The sequence below is a fragment of the Lichenostomus cassidix genome, chromosome 5 (assembly GCF_008360975.1).
Source record: "Lichenostomus cassidix isolate B80296 chromosome 5, HeHo_3.0, whole genome shotgun sequence".
NCBI classification, from domain to species: domain Eukaryota; kingdom Metazoa; phylum Chordata; class Aves; order Passeriformes; family Meliphagidae; genus Lichenostomus; species Lichenostomus cassidix.
The window spans coordinates 63,424-84,259 of record NC_139486.1 but is presented as its reverse complement, the minus strand read 5'-3'; the positions used below and the strand labels follow the sequence as shown (position 1 = coordinate 84,259).

Here is a 20,836-nt window from a genome sequence, read left to right as displayed (position 1 = left end):
CTTCGGTTCTTGATCAAATGTAGCTCAGTTGGTTAGAACAAGGTGCGGATAATACAGAGGTTGAGGGTTCAGTCCACGTGTGGGCAATTCACTTAAGAGTTCGACTTTGGTGATTCTTGCGGGTCCATTCCAACTCAAAATGTTCCATGAATCGTGAATCACGTTCTTAAGCTTTTCCTGTTCATGGAAATAACATTTATCAGTATACTTTGGCAAGCCTTTTTTGTCAAATGATACTTATCTACTGAGGTAAGCTGGAAGGAATTAAAACAAGAGGCATTGTAGATGGCCTAGGTTTATTATCAGTAAAATTCATGAGGCCCTAGGTTTATTATCAGTAAAATTTATGAGGACTTGCACATCCTGAAATAGGGTTTTTTGAAAATTTTTGACTGACTTTATCAGATCCTTTTTTAATCTTTTACTTCTTTCACTCATTGCTTCATCCTAAAACTTCTCCTAAAGCTTGTACAAAAGAATATGAAGACCTTTTAGAAACTCTTTTTTTTTTTATGTTAAATGAAACTACCTGGAGCACAATATTTTCATTCATATGTGAACATTTCAAGCTGTTTTTATAGCCAAATTGCTATTTGCTTAGAAAACCTCATTAATCTGTAACATTAAAATCAAGCATACGTTTTTATTGAAGTTATGTTTGTATTTTATTGGAACTTCTCCTCTGCAGTATAAGTAAAAGGTCAAAGGTGTTCCCTCTAGCATCTTTGAAGTCTGCAACACAGTTTATTGTGAGCTGATCAAGAGTACTCACATATCTTTTTAATTTTATTGGTTTTTAAGTCTGACTTTAAAAGTAACTTTTAAAGTTGCTTTTTAAAAGTACTTTCACTTATTTTTTCAGTCTTCTGCTTCTGTTATAAAATTTTAACACTTGTAAGCCCTCTCAGGACACCATGTTGATACACTTTTGAGTAAATGTTTTCCTGGGAGCCCAAGTGAAGCTCCCTGCTCTGTATTTCCATAGTTCTGTATTTCAGCAATTTAGAGTGCCAGCAAAGTTAGCTATGGAAACGAGCCAGAATACATAGACATTCAGTTTCATGTCAGTCCATTCTTAAACTCACTTTCACTGTTAATATTTTTAAAAAGAACAAAAAATCAACAAAAACAAACAAACAAAAAACCCCAACAAAAACAACAGCAACAAATCCCCAACAAAACAAAAAAAAAGCCAACCAAACAAAAAAGCCAACCAAACAAAAGATCACACCAACAAGCAAAAAAACAAGAGGAAGACATGCTACATTGAATACTCTCCATGGAAGGAAAGACAGACAAATCAGGGAAAGCAGCCTGTGCATCTCCATGAAGAAAGTCAAGTAAACTAGAAATCTGTCCACATTTCTGAACAGCAGAACATTTAGGGGAAAAAAAAAAAAAAAAAGATTATGGAGAGAGGAAAGAAAAGGTTCTATTAGACCTTTCTGGTTTCAGCTCAAAAGAAACATGCTATTCTGAAATGCCACTCTGGATGGGACTTGCCCAGTTGCCTGGATAATGATAAACAATTACAAATTGGTGCTGATAAACTTAGTCATTACTCAACTGTGACCTGGGAGCCAGTGGTGTTTTGAGGACCCACAGCACTAAGTTCCTAACATTTTTGTAGTGTTCAACTAAATGTTTTATGAGAGTAGCACGTGATGTTCAACGAGACACTGAGCATGTTCTTAACTTCCGCTTCCCCAAAAGAATTCAGCTGAAATTGTCTGTCCCTGAAGTTCAGAGCCAGGAACTCCTACCATCTGTCTGTGCCCATCCCTTTGAACTCCACTTCTGCTGAGATGGTCCCAGAGGTTCTCCAAGAAGGACACCTGGTGTATGCCAGTAGCAGGCTGGACAGATGGTGGCAACATGTGCAGAGCTGTGCAGGGCTCTATGCATGGTCCCAGGCACTCAGGAAAGGAAAGGTACTGGTGTTTCTCTCAAAACAGGTCCTCCAGACAATGAGGCCACTATTCCTTCTACTCTGTGTTGCACATCAAGATAGCCATGCCCTACAGGAACACCAATAATCTTGGTGCTTAGCGCGATATGGCCCTGCCCCTGGCAAGGACCCAGGAAGTCAGAAACCTTTGATCTGAACCTTATTACTTTTGTTCCATCTTTATTTTATTAACTGTGAATTCTTTATTTCATCCATGAGGAAAAGGAAAACAAAATTTACTTTTGTGGAGTGTTCGTTTTCAAAAAGAGGGACGGGAGCTTTGCTCATTTTTTCATTAAATCAGTCAGGAGTAATTTCAACATAGGCTCTGTGTGCACATCAGGCCCCTTTCAGTGGTACAGCCAGAGAACTTGGGGCCCGATGTCTGTAGCTGGGATGTACCCAAGTATAGAAAGCATGGAAGTCAAGTGTGACAATACACAAGAGGTGGATCAAACTGTGGCACAGCAGCTGCCAGTTCTGGGGCCCAGTATAAAAACTGTCACAGTGACAGTGCTGGTGACACTGGTGATGACTTCAGGCACGGTGACCTGCATGGCCCTGATGCCAGAGGCCAGTTCCCTAAAACATAACCATGTTGACTTCCCACTGCTAATTTTCACTTTATTGCAAGAGCCACATTAACCTTCTCTGGGTATTGGTGATGTGAGACTGGGATGAGTGTGAGCTGGGCCAGTTACCAGTGTGACCTAGGTCATCCTCTCAAAGTAAGGACAAGCAGTTGGCACAACAGGAAGGGCAAGACCATTGCCTGACCTACGAGTTGGCACCAGAACAAAAACAGCTTTGGCAGGTACCTATTTCCAGTAATAATTAATTTCATCAGAGTCTGCCCACGTGCTTTTCTTAGCTGTTCACGACTACTGCCGTGAATAGGATTATTGCATTTATTTGGCCAATGTTCCAGAAAAGTTATGTTTGCCGCTCAGTGTTCGATCATAAATGCAATCATTAGCCATTAAGCGGAGTGCTTTCTATTGTTGTACTTACATGTTTTGTGTCCTGTACTCAAGCAAAAAAGAGCTCGTTAATGACTGAAATAAACCATCAACAGGAATACTAAATAGTAAGAACCAAACTTATCACACAGACACTAAAATTTGTTCTTACAAATTGTTTTTACAATATCCAAATAGATTTAATATCTGGTTGCTTATTAATAGCCAGAAAACCAAGTAAAATATTAAGTTAAGCAAATACTTATTCACTGTAAAATATGTACAGTACATTTGCTTCCAGACAAATCCCTGAATGGGAATGACATACTTTAAAAGCACCACTAACCTTCTGCAGTTACAACCAGATAGGAAATTCTCTTTAGAAATAACAGCCTGCACTTGTCAGATTGCGTATCTATCATCAATGAAACAAACCAAAACAAAATACACAGCAGCATAAACTCTGAGAAAGATTTAATTTTCACATTGATGGGTGATTCTATTTCCCATTAATCTAAGTGATTTGCCTGGGCTCCCAGGCCTCTGGTAAATGCATCTTTGCATCTTTCCATATAGAAGCTGAGTCTACACTTAAGGACTGACTACATGAAAGATGAGCCAATTATTAGACATGAAACAACCTCTCCTGGCAGGAAAGGGGAGCAAAGCAGTATCATTCCTCTGTTAGATGCTCAGGAGTGCTTTCTATTACATTACAGCTGCATTTGATGAGCATGACTCAGTTTAAGTGATTGAGAGTGCAAACGTGACTCAGTTGAAGCAAGAAGGACTGACATTGATAGAGGCAGATCACACATGCTGTACAGGCAAAACCAGCAGCAGGGCACTACATTTCCCAGGATTATCTCTATGTTGGCATGCATTTACCTTTCTAGAGCAGATACCAAAAGGCACTGATCATCTGTGACACCTTTCTTGTACACAGTATGGACAGCTTTCAGAAATCTATTTTCTCCTATACTGTCCTGTCTGCAAGATGCAGAAACTCCATTATCTGCTGTCATCTGAGAAAGAGACAAGCTCACGTTCCAAATGACTGTGCACTTTCTGCTAAAAGGAAGGGTTCATGGTGACAAATCTGTCCACACTCACTTTAGCCATGCTGCAGCTGTATAGCTACAAAAGGAAGTCTGAATATTCAAACAAATAAACCTGAACTTCTCAGACTCATTGTCCAGAAAGAACAGACTATGTAACAAAATAAGAATCAGCTGAATCACTGGGAGACATCCCACACAACATGCTTTAAAAAGAATACTTAATGTTTGGGAAGCATGACCAGCCCAGTCACAGACTTCTTTAAAGAATGTGTGCTTTACTGACAAGAACAGTAATCTTTTGCAAGCAGTGGCAAAAGCAGTATCAAACATGAATGTATTGATATTAAAATTATTTACTGCTGTATTGCTATAAAGATGAACAACTGCAGTAAGTTTTTTATATTAATATCTATATTCAGTATCAAAACTGGAAAGAACATGAAACTGTTAGTCCCATCCTTTGCTCCATATTTATTTTGCCATTTTCTGTCAATTAGCTGAGTGGGAGAAGAAAAAAGAAAGGGTATCTAGTAATTGTTTATACTCCACAGTAAATATTACATAAAATAAATTGCTTGGAATAAATTTATCATCAGTACCCTCAAACAGTCCACTAAGGCAAGTGTCATTTTTTTGGTTATTTTTGCATTTTTAGAGCACCAAATAAAAAATACATGAAATGCCTTGTCTCAGACCTATAAAGCATGAAACCTCTTGACTATTAGGTGACCCATTGGGGTGGGCTGATCTTAGACGGCAGCTGAAAGGCTTGACAATGTGAGAAAAGATGATCGATATGGAGGCAATAGAAACAGCTCTGTTATTGAGGGCTGTCACTTCAGTCGCTGCTGCCTGCCGGGGACAAACACGAGGCGCTGCCGCTGCCCCCGGAGAGAGACGCGCGGGTAACACTGCAGTGGCCCGCTGGCGCCGCCTGCTGACGAAACAGCGGTACTGCTGCCAAGAAAGGCACCCATGCGCATGGACTGGATTGAAGCTCTTTGTCACGTGGTAATTAAGGGCGAAACGGAAATGCTGGCGAGTGTGCGTATTCCACCCCTCCTGGAAGTCAGCAGGAATTAGAAATGCACACAATATAAAAATGAATGATTCCTACTCGTCCTCACTTACTCTTCTCATCAGTCAGCAACATTCCCTCCATGTGACAGAAAAGACAAAGCACACTCAGGTTAGGGTTAAAATGGGTTTCCATTCTCTTTCCAAGACAAAGTAAGGAAGCACATCCAGAGCCAGACACAATACTCAAGGTATGGCCTAACCAAGGCCGAGTACAGCAGAAGCAGCACTTCCTTAGTCTTGCTGGCCACACTGTTCCTGATATAGGCCAGAATGCCATTGGCCTTGGCCACATGTGCACACTGCTGCCTTATGTTCAGCCTGCTGTCAACCTGTACCACCAGGTCCCTTTCTGCCTGGCTGTTGTCCAGCCACTCTGTCCCCAACTTTTAGTGCTGCATGGGGTGGTTTTGGCCAACGTGCAGGATGTGACACTTGTGTTATGATTGGATTATTATGCTTCTTAGAAATACCTCTGTCAGAATTAAGTTGCAAATGAGACCAAACGATGCCAGCCTATAGTACGGGTTTAATTTGATAGTAGATATATATGTGAGAGAGAAAGAGAGACAAAGAGAGACAAAAGAGACACAAAAGAAGAGAAAAAAAAATAGGAAATAGGTGGGGGGGGACAGAAAGAGAGTAACAGGGATAAAATAAGGAAAATATCACCACTCCATGGATCCTAATGATGTTCTCGATCCTCTCTAGCTGGTCTTCTTGGTAGTGACGGTTGCCAAAAAAAGCACAGAATCCCATGGAATCCCAGAATATACACTCCCAATATACAGAATCCCAATATACACTCAGGCCAGGTGGCAATGTCCAGGCATGTCCCCCTGGGGGAAGGGGGCACCCTCTTGCAGCAGACTCTGGATCCCTTGCATCACATGCAATCCTGTTTCCACTAGATTTTCTCTCTATCCTTTCTTTCCACTACATTTTCTCTCTATCCTTTATATTTTCTCCCTATTCTGTCTTTCCACTTTAGTTTCACTGTATCCTTTCTCTCCTCCAATTTGATTTTCTCTCTCTCCTTTCTCTTCTCCCACTTTATTTTCCCTCTATCCTTTCTCTTCTCGCCCTTTACTTTCCCTCTATCTTTCTTCTGATCCTGTGCTGGGTTGGTTACTGGGAGTGCTATTGGTTACTGTGGGTGCATTGGCTGCCTGTGGTTACCCTGTGGAGATCCACTGCTGCTAGTCATCCACATGCATGGTGGTGGCCATGGGCTAGTGTGCAGTTAAGATAGTGCTCCTTGCTTTCTCTGCTGCCTCCTGGAACTCCTGCCACCTCCTGCTCCACCCAGCTCTGCCATGGCCAACTGTGGTGTCAGATGGTGTTGGGGCTGCACTCCTCTGTGTTCCCTCCATGGAAGCAGAGGAGCCCTGGTGGTGGCAGCATCAGTCCTTCCAGGAGATCATGCATTGCCCCGTGTAGGCGGGGCCCGGTGGGGAGAGCATATGAAAACACAAGTGGTAGAGAAAGCAAAATTAAGAAATGTATAATAAGCATTTATATTGCAGTCAAGTGCCTGTCACCTTTGCAGTAAATATTCTGCAGAGTCCCTCTGCTGTCAGATACTCCCAAAAGTCTGTCCTCCAGGCAGAGAGAAGGAGATGTGGCCACGGTCATTGTTCTGTGTGAAGAACAGTTTTAATCTGGTTATTTGATTCCTTTAATATCATTAGTTCAATGTTCCTTTAGATATGGTGCCCTGAAGCAGTTACAGCTCTTTTTCTGGTTAGTGAATAATTGAAATCAATGGAAATTAATGATTTCTATGATTGATATTGATATAGCTTGCTGTCCTTAATCCCACAAGACAGGTTTGTAGAAAGGTTAAACAGTCAGGTTTTTTCCCACAAAACATAATTGAATGGAGTGAGGTAACACAAGAGTGATATAGTGGATCTTCTGGCTTATTATTAAGCCTAGCCAGATGGTTTTGATTATGTCAAGTGGCATTTGCAAGTGTGTCCAGAACAGGAGGGTGGAAAAGTTTCCTACCTGTGTAAAAGAGGCACTGTTTGCATCTCCTGAAATTGAGAATGTCCCAGGATTTCTCCCAGATGAAAGCTGCCAAGGAGTAGAGCTCTGTCTGCACTTGGATTCCTCCAAACCACCTGCAAGACATGACGGTGGAAATCTGTCCTTCCTGTGAAAAAGAGCCATTGTTCCATGCCAGGCACCCACAGCCTAATGTGGGATTCTGCATCCTACAATTGTGAAAATGGCAGTATTTCTGCCAGACCAAAGCTGCCAGGAGCTAGGCCTGTGGCTGGCCTTGGAGTCCTGGGGTCCTTGTCCAAACTGTGTGCTGGACTGTAGGGTGGAAATATTTCCTACCTGTTGAAAGGAGACACCAGTTAAAGCCAGGTTGTTTTGGGATGAGTGAGTAGCAGGATGAGGGAGAGAGAACACACTGCTGATCCATCAGGGAAACCTTTCCAAGTAAGAGGTGTCAGAGTCCTATTTTAAAGACTTAATATACCCCCTGTTTCTTATGGCAAGTAAGAAAAATAGATCTATGGCGTGCTCCTGCTAAGTTCTAAACAAATGAGCAGTGAAGCTGCTGACATTTAAACTGAAGTGCTTTCTGCAGGCCTTGAGAAGGATCCCATCAGACTGCAGTGTATTTGGATAACCTAATACCACAAGTGTGCTGACCAGAGATGTGCTAAATGCACAAAGGAAAGCAAAGCGTTGCTCAAGTGTTTTGGTCACAGCAACACGAGTTAAACCACACAGAACACTTCCAGCAGAAGCATGGCCTGGGCTGCTTGCACATTGACACGGAATGATTACACAACCACTACCTCCAAACTCTTCCTTTGAGCCTCTTCTTTCCTTCCTTCTGACTTGTCTGACTGGAACAGCATATGGAACAGACACTGACAAGCACCCACCATCTGAGCCGTGCAGCATTTCCTACTCAGGCTGAGCTAAACCCTCTGAACCATCTCGCAGTGTGTCACGTAGGGCACAGGGGAGGAAGGGGAATGCAGTTATCCTTCCCTCAGCAAAATGAGACATGTGCTTCCCTTAAGATGGTATTTAAAGGATCAGTAAAGTTGTATTTGTTTTTCTTTGGCCATTTGAAAGCCAAATTTCTGTACATGGACATTTCAGGAGGTGCAATTCAGTACAGCTCTCAGAACTGAGCCACATGAATCAGGTTTAATGCTAAAGTGAATTTCAGTAGGCTGTGCATGTGTTAAGCAGTCTACATACAGGAAATAACTATGTTCAGGTCCAAGGCTAAACACCGTATTTAGTGTCCAGTATTTAATCAAAAATTTGGAGAAGTGTTTTGAGATCAGCAGAGCCAAATTTGTAATCTAAGAAGTGGTAGCACCATCATCCAAACCCCTTAAGTTTTTAACAGTTTAAAGTGAAGCTGTTCAGGAGTTAAATTGATACAGGCTTGATGTGCCAATTTTTCTATCTATTCACACAGATTTTACAAACATGGGGAATCTTCCCCAAGGGAAAGTATTTCAGGAACTTTGTCTATTATTTGTAGGAATACCTGGCAGATTCCACAGCTACAGAATGGAATTTTCTGGCTGTATTCTGTGACATGATGAGGAAGATGGAGAAGTGGCACTTCAAAAATCCTTCCTAAGCAGTGATAATTGCAGTCCTTTAAATATGCATTACAAAGAACAGATATCAGATGGCAAGAGCAAGAAAGAAAAGAGAAGAAGAAAACTTGAGTTAGGAAACTCCAGGCTTTTTCTGCTGTCAGTTTAAGATTGTAATCTTCCAACCAATAAGAAAAGTATCAGTGTTCATAAAGAATGTAGGGAATTAAAGGGAAAAAAAATAGACAGAAGTAAAATGCCACTGCTAAACATTCAATTGAAAACTATGCCCGTGTACCAGACAGGAAAACAGTAAGTAGTTTCCTGATTAAGGTTACTGAAAACCATACCCAGTAACTCATTCCAGCTGAGTATGAACATTTGCTATGACATAACCGACCAACTAGAACTCCCGGGAAAATACTTTGCAGATTAACAAGGAGCTATCACTAAGTACAGAAGCCAGAAGGAGAGAGGCTTTCAAACTTCCTTCGGGTGCTGCTTCCTGTGCTTGGTAACAACAAGGCAGAGAAGTGGGCAAGAACTTTGACATGGATTTGAATTTTTAGGGAAAGATGTTTATCCAGGTGACCACAGTGTATCCCAGCACGACAAGTGACTTACTGGCCTTTCTGAGCATAACTTTCAGAAATAAATAATATTCCTGAATATTAGGAATAAATAATATAATAAAATAATAATTTTTCATTTGCTGGCCCTGAAGTAGCTGAAGCATGTTCTGCAATTACCAAACACAGGCTAAAACAACCTTTTCCACAAATCTTCACAAGGTTTTATGCGTGGCACTAAACCGGTTCACTATCTTATTGACTGCACGCTTATTCTCAATCCACACTACACATTGCCTTGTGAATACTGCATCCCGACTGTCCCTCCAGGAATGATGATTGCAGCATCCAGCAGGGCCAAGGGAGCAGCTGGATGCACCTCAGCACAAAGCATAGGTCCAAGGAAATGCCGAGCGAAAAAGTCTCGTGCTAAGGGGCAGAACCTGAACAAGCAGGGCAGCATGTAGTGTCCCAAGGGGAAATGTTCAACTCTCCCCTTTGGTCTTACCAGCCCTTCCCCAGAGCCAGCAGCCCCTCCACAGTGCCGCCAGAAAAGAGAGAAGTTACTAGGAGAAAAGGGGTTTAAACTGAAAGAAAAATCTTCCTTTTCCATAATTCTCTGTATGCAAATTGAGGCTGAATTCCCGTCCCATCCTATTTTAATATCAATTCAAGAAAGCCCAGTCATTTACCTGGAGTAAGAAGTATCAAGCACTGATCCCCTCAAGCCCCGAAAATCTCCATAGTGATCCTTCTCCCTCTTAAGCTCGCCGCTGCAGCTCTCGCCATTCTACTCTTGACCTCGCCATTCTAACTCTTGAGCTCGCCGCTGCAGCTCTCGCCATGCTCGCTCTTGATCTCGCCGTTCCACTCTTGAGCTCGACGCCGCAGCTCTCGCCTCATCATCCCACGGCTTCTGCCGACAGACGACGAGACACTCAGCACCAAAAGGCTCCGGCTCCCACGCCTGAGGAGAACGGCCACCCAGCAGCCCCACGGAGAGATCCTCGAGCCACCACCCACAGACACCAGCCCCCCACCCCAGCTCCACAAAAGCAAGCCCCCCAGCTTCAGCTCGGCTCACCATCGCGACGTCCGGCGCAGTCCCATCCGGCGCTGGGAGCGAGGCCCTCTGGGCAAATGAAGCTGGGCACGCACGGCAGCGGCCAAAGAGGCTGCTGGCCCTGCTTACAGGGGCCTCCGGCCGCTTCCTGGACTGTAAAGTGCCCAGGACTCCAGAGCACCGGCTCTGGGCCCCGAGGCCTGCGGAGGGGGGCTCCTTCTCCTCTCCGGTTCCGGGGGGCTAACCCCCACCTAGGCTGCCGGCTGAGGGAGCACCGAGGCTCCCAGACACGCAAGCCTGCTTACAGGCCGGTCGACACCCGGGGGGCCACGGAGCTCGGCCTTCCCCCACGGCGACAGGAACTGATACTCGACACTCGACACTTAACAGTTAAGCCAGTCCAAGAACACGGCCTAAAGCCCAGGGGCCGGGAGCCCAGCCCCGAGGACAGGGAGGGTACACGCCCGGCCCCCTGACTCCTGGCCCCAGGCCCCTAATAGGCCGGGGCCAGGGATACCCGCCTGATTACAGGGGGTCCCTCCGACCGCCCGCCGAGGCCCGGGGACGCACACGACCCCTCTTACGGGGCCGTCCCCCGTGGCCCGGCACTCCCAACAAAGCGCCACGGAGCGCTCTCGTTCCTGTCACCTGCCTAGAGCAGCCTCTCCAGCCCTGAGTTACAGGGACCCGGGGCCGCTCCTGGGGACAAAGGGGCTCCACAAAATCGTGACACGTGCCCCGACTACGGGGCCATGGCGTTCCAGCAGGTCGGTAGCACCTGCAGGACGGCCAGCCGTGCAGCGCAGGCAGAGACCCGGGCCCCGGCTACGGGCGGGTCAGCGTGCCCACGCTACCACTAAGCGGCTTGGTGCCGTCAGGACTGGCAGCCGCGCAGCACGGGCAGAGACCCGGGCCCTGGCTACAGGCGGGTCAGCGTGCCCACGCTGCCATTAAGCGGCTCGGTGCCGCCCTCGGCAAGCAGGGCCAAGGCCTGAGCCTTTCCCCCCCCGCCCGGCCATGGCGAGGGTTCCTTCAGCCAAGTGCCTGCACACAGCTCCTCTTTCCCTCCTGGGACGTCTAAGCTAGGCTGGCCTATTTCTAAAGGGGGTCTAAAGCGCAGCCACACTCGCTCACGCACACCAACTACACACAGGGGGACACAGGGGAGGGGGGAACGCAGTCCCGGAAGGGGGAGCAAGCTCTGTGCAGCCACCGGACCAAAGGAACCGTCCCCACCGCCGACCGGAAGGCGAAAGCCTCGGGTCTCGCCCCTGCTCTTCGCGGACGACACGCAGTGGCCTCGCCACCCTGAGGCTACTCAGGGGTGGCACGGGGACAGAGGCCGTGACGCGCCCCGAGTACGGGGGGGTCACGCTGGCCAGGGGCCAGCAGACTAGGCAGAAAGCTGCCGGGCTCGGGGAAAAGCCCTGCGCCCTGCTTACAGGGTGGGCTGGGGGGCCGGGAGAGCTCCGTGTCCCCGACGCAGGTGCGGAGAGAGGGGCTCTGACCCTGCTTACAAGGTGGCCCCTCTCTCCGGGCAGCCAAAGGAGCACAACGTTGGCAAAACACCAACAACAAAGACCTTGCCCCTCTCACTTACAGGGGCGGTCGCCCAGCACGGAGCTATGGCCTTTACCCAGAGGGCCTCTCGTGCCCCCTTCTTCGCCTCCAGGCCGCCGCTGCGCTCGCCTTGCCTCGCCGTTCTACTCTTGACCTCGCCGTTCCACTCTTGAGCTCGACGCCGCAGCTCTCGCCTCGCCGTCCCACGGCTTCTGCCGACAGACGACGAGACACTCAGCACCGAAAGGCTCCGGCTCCCACGCCTGAGGAGAACGGCCACCCAGCAGCCCCACGGAGAGATCCTCGAGCCACCACCCACAGACACCAGCCCCCCGCCCCAGCTCCACAAAAGCAAGCCCCCCAGCTTCAGCTCGGCTCACCATCGCGACGTCCGGCGCAGTCCCATCCGGCGCTGGGAGCGAGGCCCTCTGGGCAAATGAAGCTGGGCACGCACGGCAGCGGCCAAAGAGGCTGCTGGCCCTGCTTACAGGGGCCTCCGGCCGCTTCCTGGACTGTAAAGTGCCCAGGACTCCAGAGCACCGGCTCTGGGCCCCGAGGCCTGCGGAGGGGGGCTCCTTCTCCTCTCCGGTTCCGGGGGGCTAACCCCCACCTAGGCTGCCGGCTGAGGGAGCACCGAGGCTCCCAGACACGCAAGCCTGCTTACAGGCCGGTCGACACCCGGGGGGCCACGGAGCTCGGCCTTCCCCCACGGCGACAGGAACTGATACTCGACACTCGACACTTAACAGTTAAGCCAGTCCAAGAACACGGCCTAAAGCCCAGGGGCCGGGAGCCCAGCCCCGAGGACAGGGAGGGTACACGCCCGGCCCCCTGACTCCTGGCCCCAGGCCCCTAATAGGCCGGGGCCAGGGATACCCGCCTGATTACAGGGGGTCCCTCCGACCGCCCGCCGAGGCCCGGGGACGCACACGACCCCTCTTACGGGGCCGTCCCCCGTGGCCCGGCACTCCCAACAAAGCGCCACGGAGCGCTCTCGTTCCTGTCACCTGCCTAGAGCAGCCTCTCCAGCCCTGAGTTACAGGGACCCGGGGCCGCTCCTGGGGACAAAGGGGCTCCACACAATCGTGACACGTGCCCCGACTACGGGGCCGTGGCGTGCCAGCAGGTCGGTAGCACCTGCAGGACGGCCAGCCGTGCAGCGCAGGCAGAGACCCGGGCCCTGGCTACAGGCGGGTCAGCGTGCCCACGCTACCACTAAGCGGCTCGGTGCCGTCAGGACTGGCAGCCGCGCAGCGCGGGCAGAGACCCGGGCCCTGGCTACAGGCGGGTCAGCGTGCCCACGCTGCCATTAAGCGGCTTGGTGCCGCCCTCGGCAAGCAGGGCCAAGGCCTGAGCCTTTCCCCCCCCGCCCGGCCATGGCGAGGGTTCCTTCAGCCAAGTGCCTGCACACAGCTCCTCTTTCCCTCCTGGGACGTCTAAGCTAGGCTGGCCTATTTCTAAAGGGGGTCTAAAGCGCAGCCACACTCGCTCACGCACACCAACTACACACAGGGGGACACAGGGGAGGGGGGAACGCAGTCCCGGAAGGGGGAGCAAGCTCTGTGCAGCCACCGGACCAAAGGAACCGTCCCCACCGCCGACCGGAAGGCGAAAGCCTCGGGTCTCGCCCCTGCTCTTCGGGGACGACACGCAGTGGCCTCGCCACCCTGAGGCTACTCAGGGGTGGCACGGGGACAGAGGCCGTGACGCGCCCCGAGTACGGGGGGGTCACGCTGGCCAGGGGCCAGCAGACTAGGCAGAAAGCTGCCGGGCTCGGGGAAAAGCCCTGCGCCCTGCTTACAGGGTGGGCTGGGGGGCCGGGAGAGCTCCGTGTCCCCGACGCAGGTGCGGAGAGAGGGGCTCTGACCCTGCTTACAAGGTGGCCCCTCTCTCCGGGCAGCCAAAGGAGCACAACGTTGGCAAAACACCAACAACAAAGACCTTGCCCCTCTCACTTACAGGGGCGGTCGCCCAGCACAGAGCTATGGCCTTTACCCAGAGGGCCTCTCGTGCCCCCTTCTTCGCCTCCAGGCCGCCGCTGCGCTCGCCTTGCCTCGCCGTTCTACTCTTGACCTCGCCGTTCCACTCTTGAGCTCTCCTCTCTTGCTGGCTCCTCTCACCTTGTCATCCCACTGCTTCTGCCAATGGACGACAACACAGTGAGGCCTGAAGAACCCTCAACCCCTTTCCCTGGAAGTGACGGTGACCCAACAGCCCCACGGCGACATCCTCGAGCCATCACTTTCCTAACTGTAATAGTGGGTCTTCTAATATACTTTTTTCATAGAATGTATTTTTCAAAGTCCTTCCCTGACTGGGGACAGCACTCTGTTATTTCTCAGGTGTATGTGAAGGATACTTTCCCTCGTCATTGGTATGCCTAAGTGACATTAACTCCTACAATTATTTTTTTCACCGTTTTATATTATTGCCTCAACACTTTTTCAAAATAATGTTTTACACTATACTAGTTTTTTCTGATTCTGCTCTCTGTACTGAATACATCTGATTAAGACTTTGTTGTCTAATCATTATTATAACAAGTGACATTAATTTCTATGAAGATATTTGGTTTGCCATCTCTTCTTCCAAAAACCAAAATGTTGTACATGTTTCTTTACACTTATCAAACCTTCTAGGCATAAAGCTTTCACAAAGTCCATAGTAAAAACAGTTTTAGCCACACTTAATTTCCCTGCTGAGTTTAGAAACAAGGGCACCGTTTTGCACATCACAACTCGAAAGACTTTTCTAAACCACTTTTTTCTTCAGCTCCCCACTCTGGCCATGCCAGTGCTCTTCTAAAGTACCTCAGTTTTTCTGCTAAAAACGTCACCTATGTCCAGATGCCTATATAAATTGAGTGAGAGTTACAAGATAGCTTCCTCATTCGAATCACAGTGCACTAGAGCCTCAGAGCCCTGAGCGCAGCCAGCTATAGCGATAGAACCCCAAGTGCAGCTCGCTGTAGCTATAGAACCTCAACCACAGACTGCTGTATCTTCAGAACCCCAAGCACAGTTTGCTATAGCAATGTAATTTAAACAAAAACTTTCTATAGCAATATGAACCAAATCTGTGTAAATACTAATATAACTTTAATTGTAAATTTTTCATGTAATGCCTAATATATGGCTAATTAGTGGTTTATCACTGCATAGACAAAAAAGACCCAAACAAACAAAAAGCAAAAACAAGGAAAAAAAAGAAACCTAAAACCAAAGAACTGATCAAGCGGAAACCCCCCCCAAAAAAAAATTAAAAAAAAAAATAAAAAATCAACAAACCCTCCCCAAAAGAACCCAAAAACCCTCACAACACAAAAAACACCACCAAAACACAAAACGGCCAAAAAAACCAAAATAACAAACAAAAAAAGCAAAAAACAACAAAACCAAGAAAAAAACCAAACACCAAACACAAAACAAAGCAAAAAAACAAACCAAACCCCCCTCCAAAAAAACCCTAAAAAAGCTGCCAAGCGACCCCCCAAAACCCCCCCAAATAAATCTCCTCCCCCTAAACAACCTCCAAAAAAAAGATTCCCCCCCAAAAAACCCCAAAAACCAAACCAAAAAAATCCCAGAAAAACACACAAACAAACAAACAATAAACAAACACCCAGCTCACCAAGTGCAGAGCTTCAAAGATTGACAAGTATAGTATTAATTAGCAACTGGCAAATGCAAAGCCATTTGGCTACAAAATACAGAATTTATGCCAGTGACAACCAGGGAGAACAAGAAACACCATAAAGGTTCATCTCTGAAGACAAAGTCGAAAAGCTCAGATGCAATTAACACCTTGAATCTTTATCACAACAAGACCCTCAGAACCACCAAATGGGGGATGCGCAAGTGCAGTGCAAAAGATTTATAACCATCAGATCATCTCATGTAAATTCCTTGCACTGGTATACCATGACACAGTAACATCAATATATACTATAGTATTAATATATACCATAATATAGTGACATTAAGCAATATTTACTGTATAAATAAAACAGAGCACTTGAAAAAGGCAGGTGAGTTAGGTGGAGAAATCTCCCTCACCTCCAGCACTGCAATAAAGAAATACCTGCTCTATAGGGCTTTATTTTCAGCCTAGCTTTTCGGGCATCACCTTTCCTTGTTATCTCAGATTTTCTGTCAAAGATGCTACCTCTGCTTTCTGTCCCACAACAGACTTTCCCTCAAAAATGCTCATTTTTCCTCTCTAAATGACATTAAATTCACCCCAAAAAATTCACATCAAAAAAAGCTAATTTCTTTCCTCTACCTTATATAAAGTTTCCTTATAAAAACATGACATTTTACCCCCTGCAGAGTACCTCAAGTTTTCTCTCCAAAACGTTCCCTACAGGTTGTCTCAGATTATGCACCAAAAAACCCATCCTGTCCCCCTGAGACTGCTTCACATTTCCCTTCCAAAATGTTCCTTGTGCTCCGCAAAAATTATCTCAGGTTTTATCACAAATTTTTCTCTGCCTTTTCATCCTCAGCTGATGCTATTTCCCCGCCGCAGCTCTGAGGGGAGCGGCAGGCTCAGCCCGAACCGGCGCCGACCAATTTTTCCCGCCCTTTTTCCCTCCCTCAGCGGGTTCCCTTCAGAGAGCCTCGGTGCCCTCAGAGACACTGCAAACCCGCATTGCCCTCACTGACAGCTGGCTGCAGCAACAGCAGCCAAACCACAGCTTGCTCCAGCAGAAGAGCCAGAACCGCAGCTCAATATAAGCTCCAGAGCCCCAATCGCTGCTTGCTATTGCTTTAGAACCCGAATCACAGTTTTCTAGTGATATAACCTGAACAGTAACTTTCTATATACAAATATAACTCGAATTATAACTTGCTATGCAATGTAATGGCTAAATTATGTTTAACTAGTTGCCTAACACTGAATAGAAAAAAAACACCCCAACAAAAACCCAAAAAAACAAACAAAAAAACAAACTGCAAAAATCCACCTCCCCCCCAAACCCAAAACCCAACCCCACCCAAAAAAAACCAAACACCACCAAACCCCCTAAAACAAAGAACCAAAGAAGCCTAAAAACCCCCAAACCCCACCGCAAAAAAAACCAACCGAACACCACGCACACAAAAAACATAAACAAAACGAAAAAAACCAAACAAAAAATATAAGGAGCCCCAAAAAACATCCCCAAACACTCCCAACCCCCAGAAAAGGCAACAAAAGACCCAAAAAGGAGCAAAAAACCAAAAGGAAAAAAAGACCAAAGAAGAAGGGAGAAGAAAGAAGGGAGCGAGAAGGAGGAAAAAGGGAGAAAGAAGGGGGAAAAAAAGGACTCAAAACCAAAAAAAACTCTAAATCTAAAAAACCCCAAAAACAACAAAAAAACTGAAAAAAAAAGCCAAAAGGAAAAAACCTCCTAAAACAAAAAAAAAACCACAAAAAACACTGAAAAACCAAAAAAGACCAAAAAACAACCAAAAAAAAAATCTCCCAAAAACGAAAAACATAAAAATCTCCACATACACTGCAAAAAGCACCCCAAAAATTAAAACCCCAAAACCAAAAAAACCCAAAAAAAGAAAAAAACCCTAAAAAACCAAAAACCACAAACCCCAAAAGACAAAAACCAAAAAACCCCTAATCCCAAAAACCCCCAAAAACACCCACCAACCAGAAACAAGCAATAAAAACAAACAAAACTAAGAAACACCAAAACCCCCAAACAAACAGAAACACACAAAAATCACCAATTCACCAGGTAGATAGCACCAAAAATCACAACCATAGCAGTAATGAGAAATTCAATGTAAAGCCAGTGTAAAGCCAAAAAACTTAAAAGCTACTCGGCCACAAAATACAGAATTCATACCAGTTACAACCAGACAGAACAAGAAACACCATAATGGCTCATCTCCGAGGAAAAGGTTGAAAAGCTTTCATCACAAGACCCTCAGGACCACCAAACTGGGGAGGCCCAAGTGCAGTGCAAGATAACTATTTAAAACTATCAGCTTATCTCATGCAAATTACTTGAGGCGCATATACCATGACACAGTAACATCAATATATGCTACAACGTTAATACATGCTATAATAACATAGTAACATTAAGCGGTATTTACGGTATAAATTAAGCAGACCACTTGACAAAGCCAGAGGAGTTAGCTAGAGAAATCCCCCTCACCTCCAATGCTGCAATAAATAAATACCTGCTCTATAGGGCTTTATTTTCAGCCTAGCTTCGCAGGCATCACGCTTCTTTGTTATCCCAGATTTTCTGTCAAAGATGCTTCTTCTGCCCCGCAAAAATTACCTCAGATTTTATCACAAATTTGCCTTTGCTCCACAAATTACCTCAGACTTGTCCCCATTTTTCTCAACTACAGGGTTTCCCTCAGGTTTTCCCGCCAACATTGTCCACTACATGTCTTCCACAGATCACGGCAGCTTTTGTTTCCACACTGCTCAATTTTGCTCCAAAATGCTCATCCCGCAGCCTACAGCCAGGGAACTCTAACATTCCTGCCTATGAAGCTGGGGCTCTGCCCTCACAGTTCCCACCGTTTCCCCTCACGAAGTGAAACATTGTATCGAAGCTGTCTCTTCTCCGTGGTTGTCTCAGCCCAGGGGGGCTGCCCTGAGGCGATCCCCACAGCGCTTATCTATTCCCCCCCCGCCCCCGGTGCCGCGCCCGACCGGGGCGGGCAGAGCCGGGTCGACCTCCAGCACTCCCCTCCCTATGTACTGCTCGCTGTACCCTCACACTTACCTCCGCTTCTCCCCTCACAAACTGGAAGGCTCTGGAGTTCTGCAATGATGCCGCCTCTCCTTCCTCGGTGCCACAGCTCAGGGTCTGCCCGAGGGCGAACTCCCGGGCGGCTTACGTGTGCCCCGCAGCGCCTCGCCCACAAGCACGCACCGCCTTGCCATTTCCCGGCCGCTGCTCTGAGGGGAGCGGCGGGCTCAGCTCGAGCCGGCACCGACCGGATTTTCCCGCCCTTTTTCCCCTCTCTCAGCGCGTTCCACTCAGAGAGCCTCGGAGCCCCAGGGCAGCCGCAGCGCCTCACTGACCCCCGTGTCCCCCTCAGGCTGTTGGAATATGTAACAGTTTAAAAACGGTTTTATATAACTTCAGTCAGGGACTTTGTTTGCTTTTGTCCCACAGCAAAAGTGTTTTAAGTTTCTTTCCAGGGCACTGTCCCACCAGGTGAGCTCTATTAACGAATATGAGCTCCAATCTCACCCCTGGCTTGATCAGAGACACCTGCTCTGCAACATTGAGCTGATAATGAGGACCTAATTAGCATCCAAAGCCAACGAATTCAGATCCAATAGAAAACCAAGTATTAAGAACTGAACATATTAGGACCAATGAACATTAAATCAATGAATATCTATATGTTTTGACTGTATAAGTATCTAAAAAATCTAGTAAAATTTGTGTATAACGGAATTATTTTCTCTGCTCACCCGTGCTATGTGTGCACAAAATTATTTCTGTTACACATTCTGGCCAGACTAACATCCTGGCAAAAATATTAAGTAATGCCTGGACTCTCTAAAACTAAAATATTGTTGGGGGGGTTTTGTCTATTCTGCACTTTCAGTGACGTAGAGATCACCTCCAATTTTCTGCTAAAATGTTCACTTCATGTCCTCCACTGACTCAAACTGACCAAGTGCACTGCCACATAACACCCTGAAAAAAGCACTGAGAGGTCCCACAAAAACCCTTCCATTTCTATTGCTCTGATCCCAGGGGTTTAGAGAGAAATTAATGTGTTTCCACTCAGTGTTAGGGCCCTCTATTCATCTGCAGAAAGAGAAGTTCTCTAAGCTTTTAATGTAGGTCAGACTCAACTCCTCGTGGTGTATTTAACCAAAATGCAGCTATTAAGCTTCCCTTTAAATCATTTTCATTTCCCAAGCCAAGAGCCCTGGCTCAGTGCTGTAATTATAAACTTCAAGTTCCAAAATTAGCAAGTGGTAAAGGTGAAAAAGGATAGAAGCACAACACACCCATGATTCACTATTTGTTGAGTGAGGTCCAACACTGGATGGGAAAACTAACAAGCACTTTGTGCTTTGAGCTGACTCAACAAAATGCATGGAAAGGGCAATTTTCATTGGATGCACAGCAAGCAGAGCTCCCACTCCAAAGGCAAAGATGCTCCTCTTGCATTAGTGTGGAACTTCAGTGGCTTCAGCTGATGAGCAACCTCTGCCAGATCTCTGCAGGGAAAAAGTGCCAGTGCAGGCATCAGGTGTTCAGACAATTCAAGTGTCTGGCAGAGACCAAAGCAACGATTTCACAGAAATAATAAACCTTCTGTATGGTAGAAATTGAAATATTGTAAATTTTTTTTTCCACTTAAGACAGCAGCTTTTTCACAGTAGATGAGAAGAATTCAGGCAAAATACAGCAATGTATCCTGGGAAAAGCTGGTGGATGTGATGGAAGTATCTTCATAATCCAGAAGGGAGAATTCCTAATTTCATGTTTTTCTTTCTTGCTGCTTGACTGCATACCTTTGCTTTTATCATGAGCAGTAATTCCCCTCACACACCCCCTGCTTAAACCAGTGAGTTTCCACATTACAATTGTAGAGATTGAGTGCTGTTTAGCATGGAAATAGCATCGGATTGCCCAGCTTAAAATAATATTTTGCCAGGGTTCAATAATTGTAGTCAAAACATGCTTTATTTGTATTTCAGGTAGTAAAGTACTAATTTTTCCTCTTTATACATGAGCGCAATTTTAAAATCCTGGGTTCAAGACAAGCTAAGCCTTTGTGTTGCTCAGGAGATCTGAAGTGTATTTAAAAAAAAAAAAAAGCAACACACAAGCCAACATTTAAAATCTTCAAGGGTCCAAGTCATACCTATCCTGTCAGAGGTGGAGCTTAGCACAGAGAGCAGGAGTCAGCCCATAAAGGGGTTCATTGTGTGGGAAACAGCAGGATACAATTCTGCATTTATGGCAGATTGACTGTTCTCTCCATTTTTTAATCAAGCTTTGTCTCAGAGCACCACAGT

At 46.7% G+C, this 20,836-nt stretch overlaps 1 long non-coding RNA gene across 1 annotated transcript; it reads right to left on the bottom strand.

Annotated features, from left to right (window-relative positions):
- Window positions 1-5,848: 5,848 nt before the first annotated feature.
- On the bottom strand, window positions 5,849-19,048 carry LOC146435710 (uncharacterized). Its single transcript, XR_014852364.1, has 6 exons — window positions 18,570-19,048; window positions 12,205-13,962; window positions 10,286-12,036; window positions 9,894-10,117; window positions 7,056-7,171; window positions 5,849-6,684 (listed from the first exon to the last, which is right to left on the bottom strand). It is a non-coding gene; the product is annotated as an uncharacterized LOC146435710 (long non-coding RNA).
- Between the last annotated feature and the right edge of the window lie 1,788 nt (window positions 19,049-20,836).